Consider the following 5,000-nt stretch of genomic DNA (forward strand, 5'->3'; position numbering starts at 1 on the left):
CCCTGGTGTAGGCAGTTGCATCAAACACCATCGACACATGTTGGGTCGTGGTGCGGGCGGTTGCCTCGAATACCATCAGCATAAGCTGGCCCTTGGTGGGGGCTCTTGCCTCGACCACCATCGATAGAAGATGGCCCCTGGTGTGGGAGGTTGCCTCGAACACCATCGACACATGCTGGCCCTTGGTACGGACGGTTGCCTCGAACACCATCGGCACGTGCTAGGCCTTGGTGTGGGCGGTTACCTCGACCACCATCGACAGAAGATGGCCCTTGGTGCAGGCGATTGCCTCAACCACCATCGACACAAGCCGGCCCTTGGTGTGGGCTCTTGCCTCGACCACCATCGGCAGAAGATGGCCACTGGTGCGGGCGGTTACGTCGAACACCATCGGCACATGGCGGGCTTTGGTGTAGGCGGTTACCTCGAATACCATTGACACATGCCGGGCCTTGTGTGAGCACATGCCTTGACCTGGTACAGGCGGTTGCCTCGACCACCATCGGTACACACTGGCCCTTGGTGCGGGCAGTCGCATCGACCACCATCGACACGCGCTGGCCCTTGGTGCGGGCACATGCCCCAACCACCATCGGCACCTGCTTACCCTTGGTGCGGGATATGCCTGTTTGGAAAAAGTATCCCCGTTTCAAACACTTTAACGTCTACTGGTAGCATATCTATAAAATCTCTAATGCTCTTTAGAGGATGGTGGTCCGACATCCCCTCTCCCTCTCCTACTGGGGGAGTAGGTGTGCATGATGGGCCTCCCATTACGTACACCTAGGGTAACGTCCCTCGAGCGAAATATAGGGTGTGCATGCCTTCCAGTCATTTTATCCGATGACTGGTTGCTCAGATGATCGGCAGGCAACCATGGCCTTGACCAGTTGGCGTGCATGCGAAAAAAAAGAGCTGAGCTTGAGCCCGTGCATGCAGTGGATGCTGCCCTAAACCACAGACCAAGTCCTTGAATCGAACAACGGCTCCCTGGGGTGGTGCGAGCAAAAGCCGTGATTGCGAGCTTGGCTCGGCAAGGTCTCTCGATATTTGACGGTCTCGTGATCCCTTCTCATCGACCACAAAAATGCCTAGGCCTCGATGGGGCCATGCATGCAACCGACACTACCCGAGACCCCAGGAACAAGTCCCTGAATCGAGCAACGTCACCCTAGGGTGGTGTCAGCGGAGCTCGTACGTGCGGTCCCGGTCGAGCCAAGCATTGGTGGTGTCACTTTGTTGTTGCCTGTCAGATGGTAGGGGCAATCTCGTGGCCCATGCTCATGTTTTTCTTGTGCCAAGCGGTTGTGCCATGGCCTCGTACGTCGTTTCCTCCGCTCGCTCGTCGAGTAATCGATCGGGTGGGTTGTGGACCAGCGAGCGTGGATGGTACCACTTGTACGCAATGGGTATATGATTGGTGCTATGGTTATGCGTGTTGGCAGGCTCCGTGCTCGATGCATCAAACTGTCGACCCGTCATCCTCTTCAATCTCCCCCCATGCGATCGTCGTGCCCAGGGGGTACGATCGGGATCCTGTGTTGCATACTTGAATCAATGGAAACCGGATGTCTCGCCATCCCTCATCTGTCTCATGTCCCGATGGGCCACGGGTCGGACGTCAATCATGGCCGGTGTCCCAAGCGTGCCACCCAATCCTCCATGGCTGCATTGGTGCACCAGCGTTGGATCGTGCTCTCGGATATGAAATATTTAGCAGGCGTGGGCTCTCAGCCCCCATTCGTCCAATGTTATGCATTTTACGTGCTCGACACGCACAACACTTGTGCTCCGCGTTGGGCTCTCTCTGTCGCTCGGTCGGTGTGTCGAGGCCCACACGGTGCCAACATCCCGAAAGAATGCTATTTGGTTGATCCTACCAGTAGTCATATGCTTGTCTCAAAGATTAAGCCATGCATGTGTAAGTATGAACTAATTTAGACTATGAAACTGTGAATGGCTCATTAAATCAATTATAGTTTGTTTGATGGTATCTACTACTCGGATAACTGTAGTAATTCTATAGCTAATACGTGCAACAAACCTCAACTTCTGGAAGGGATGCATTTATTAGATACAAGGTCGATGCGGGCTATGCTCGTTGCTCTAATGATTCATGATAACTCAACGGATCGCACGGCCTTTGTGCCGATGACGCATCATTCAAATTTTTGCCCTATCAACTTTCGATGGTAGGATAGTGGCCTACTATGGTGGTGACGGGTGATGGAGAATTAGGGTTCGATTCCGAAGAGGAAGCCTGAGAAACGGCTACCAAATCCAAGGAAGGCAGCAAGCGCGCAAATTACCCAATCCTGACACGGGGAGGTAGTGACAATAAATAATAATACCGGGTTCTATGAGTCTGGTAATTGGAATGAGTACAATCTAAATCCCTTAACGAGGATCCATGGAAGGCAAGTTTGGTGCCAGCAGCTGCGGTAATTCTAGCTCTAATAGCTTATATTTAAGTTGTTGCAGTTAAAAAGCTCATAGTTGGAACTAGGGTTAGGTCGTCCGGTCTGCCTCATGATGAGCATCGATCTACTTATCCCTACTATCGACGATGCGCTCTTGGACTTAATTGCTCGGGTCGTTCCTCCAATGCTGTTACTTTGAAGAAATTAGAGTGCTAAAAGCAGGCCTACGCTTGTATACATTAGCATGGGATAACATCATAGGATTTCGGTCCTATTGTGTTGGCCTTCAGGATCGAAGTAATGATTAACAGGGACAGTCAGGGGCATTCGTATTTCATAGTCAGAGGTGAAATTCTTGGATTTATGAAAGTTGAACAATTGTGAAAGCATTTGCCAAGGATGTTTTCATTAATCAAGAATGAAAGTTGGGGGCTCGAAGATGATCAGATACCATCCTAGTCTCAACCATAAACGACGTCGACCAAGGATCGGCAGATGTTACTTTTAGGACTCCGTCAGCACCTTATGAGAAATCAAAGTCTTTGGGTTCCAGGGGGAGTATGGTCGCAAGGTTGAAACTTAAAGGAATTGACGGAAGGGCACCACCAGGAGTGGAGCTTGCGGCTTAATTTGACTCAACAGGGGGAAACTTACCAGGTCCAGACATAGTAAGGATTGATAGACTGAGAGCTCTTTCTTGATTCTATAGGTGGTGGTGCATGGCCGTTCTTAGTTGGTGGAGCGATTTGTCTGGTTAATTCTGTTAATGAATGAGACCTCAGCCTGCTAACTAGCTACACGGAGGTGATCCTTCGTGCCTAGCTTCTTAGAGGGACTATGGCCGCTTAGGCCAAGGAAGTTTGAGGTAATAACAGGTCTGTGATGCCCTTAGATGTTCTGGGCCGCACGCGCACTACATTGATGTATTCAACGAGTCTATAGCCTTGGCCGATAGGCTTGGGTAATCTTTGAAATTTCATCGTGATGGGGATAGATCATTGCAACTGTTGGTCTTCAATGAGGAATTCCTAGTAAGCGCGAGTCATCAGCTCACGTTGACTACGTCCCTGCCCTTTGTACACACCGCCCGTCGCTCCTATCAATTGAATGGTTTGATGAAATGTTCAGATCACGGTGATGTGGACTGTCCGTTGCCCGCGACATCGTGAGAAGTCCATTGAACCTTATCATTTAGAGGAAGGAGAAGTCGTAACAAGGTTTCCGTAGGTGAACCTGCAAAAGGATCATTGTCGAAACCCCGCTCGACGGACGACCCGTGGACGCGTTAACGAAACACCGAGGGGGCAAGGGTGCACTTGCCCCAGTCCCCTAAGCCCTCACCGACCCCGAGAGGGCGTGACGGTTGCTTCATCCCCCCTACGGGGCCGGCGAAACGATCGACCTCATCTTGCCCGCCATCGAACAATGAACCCCCGACACGAATTGTGCCAAGGAACCGAAACGAAAATAGAGCGTGCGCCCCATCGCCATACCATCCGCGGTGCATGCGCGGGCGGCACCGTGACTCCTTTTGTCATGAAAAAATGAAACGACTCTCGGTAACGGATATCTCAACTTTCGCATCGATGAAGAACGTAGCGAAATGCGATACTTGGTGTGAATTACAGAATCCCATGAACCATCGAGTCTTTGAACGCAAGTTTCACCCCAAGCCATTAGGCCGAGGGCACGCTTGCCTGGGTGTCATGCACCATCGCCCCCCCTCCGACCCCCTGCCCTTCCGGCTCTTGGGGAAGGGGGCAGGCGAAAAATGGCCTCCCGTGATCCCGTGGGTCATGGTTGGCCCAAAAGTGAGTCCCCGACAACGACAGCACCGCGATCATCGGTAGTAGAGCTCTCGGCGTGCCTCGTCCCCAGTGACATGCGCTCGTTGTCCACCCGGACCCCTTCAGACCCCCCGTATCACTCGATTGATGCTCGTGTCACGACCCCAGGTCAGGCGGGATCACTCGTTGAGTTTAAGCATATCAATATGCGGAGGAAAAGAAACATACCAGGATTCCCCTAGTAACGAAGAGCAAACTAGGAAGAGCCCAGCTTGAGAATCGGGTGCCCCTGGCATCCGAATTGTAGTTTGCAGAAGCATCCTCAGCGGTAGACCGGGCCTAAGTCCCCTGGAAAGTGGCATTGGAGAGGGTGAGAGCCTCGTTGTGCCCGGACCCTATCTCACCATGAGGCGCTGTCCGTGAGTCGGGTTGTTTGGGAATACAGCCCCAATCGGGCAGTAAATTTCATCCAAGGCTGAATACGGGCAAGAGATCGATATCGAACAAGTATCACGAGGGAAAGATGAAAAGGACTCTGAAAAAAGAGTCAAATAGTGCTTGAAATTGTCATGAGGGAAGCAGATGGGGGTCGACGATGCACCCCAATCGGATGTGGAACGACGAGAGCCGATTCGTCGATCGACTCGGGGCATGGACATACGCGGGTCGCGGTGACGGCCCAAGCTCGGGCTTTTGATGTGCCCACAGAGACGTCGTTGCCGCGATCATGGAACACAACACACGTCATCTTGGCGTGCCCCGACACTAGCGTGCTTCAGGCATCGGCCTGCGG

The 5,000-nt window shown here is 52.4% G+C and overlaps 3 non-coding genes across 3 annotated transcripts in view; all 3 read left to right on the forward strand.

The window, feature by feature from the left end:
• Positions 1 to 1,863: 1,863 nt before the first annotated feature.
• On the forward strand, positions 1,864 to 3,670 carry LOC149512242 (18S ribosomal RNA). The gene has a single exon (XR_016332901.1). It is a non-coding gene; the product is annotated as an 18S ribosomal RNA (ribosomal RNA).
• Positions 3,671 to 3,971: 301 nt separating this feature from the next.
• LOC149512243 (5.8S ribosomal RNA) lies at positions 3,972 to 4,127 on the forward strand. Its single transcript, XR_016333011.1, has one exon. It is a non-coding gene; the product is annotated as a 5.8S ribosomal RNA (ribosomal RNA).
• A 239-nt stretch (positions 4,128 to 4,366) lies between these two features.
• Positions 4,367 to 5,000, forward strand: part of LOC149512244 (25S ribosomal RNA) — a 3,433-nt gene continuing 2,799 nt past the window's right edge. The window contains exon 1 of the ribosomal RNA XR_016332948.1: positions 4,367 to 5,000. This exon is cut by the window's right edge and continues 2,799 nt beyond it. This is a non-coding gene — a ribosomal RNA (25S ribosomal RNA).

Source organism: Durio zibethinus, chromosome 23 (genome assembly GCF_047325235.1).
Source record: "Durio zibethinus cultivar Kanyao isolate XHJ-2024 chromosome 23, ASM4732523v1, whole genome shotgun sequence".
In the NCBI taxonomy this organism is placed as follows: Eukaryota; Viridiplantae; Streptophyta; class Magnoliopsida; order Malvales; family Malvaceae; genus Durio; species Durio zibethinus.